Source organism: Haliaeetus leucocephalus, unplaced genomic scaffold (assembly GCF_000737465.1).
Source record: "Haliaeetus leucocephalus isolate CR32 unplaced genomic scaffold, Haliaeetus_leucocephalus-4.0 Scaffold646, whole genome shotgun sequence".
In the NCBI taxonomy this organism is placed as follows: Eukaryota; Metazoa; Chordata; class Aves; order Accipitriformes; family Accipitridae; genus Haliaeetus; species Haliaeetus leucocephalus.
The window spans coordinates 3,240,615-3,240,981 of record NW_010973082.1 but is presented as its reverse complement, the minus strand read 5'-3'; positions in this window follow the sequence as shown (position 1 = coordinate 3,240,981).

Below are 367 nucleotides of genomic sequence, written 5' to 3'. Positions count from 1 at the left end.
GTGGGGGGGGGGAGTCCGGCCCTGGAGCTCGCAGATGGACAAAGGCCGGTTAAAATCCACCTGGAGCTCGGGGAGGGGTTGGCCACCCATCAGGTGCGAAGCTCCGTCGCCTTCGTTGCTCGGGTTGGGTCACGCCCTGGGAATCACGGCAGAAACGGCGTCGAACGCAGCGGGGACGGTGTCAAACACGGTGGGGACGAAGCGTCGCGGTCCCAACGAGGGTGCCCGCGTCGCCGGGGAGCTACCGCGAAAGCGGGGGTTTAGCCATGGTTTCCTCCCGCAGCCTCCCTCCGCCACCAGTTACGCAAGGAGGTTGTAGGCAAGTATTTGGGTTGCTGGTTTGCTCCCGTTTGGAAGGGGATGGAGA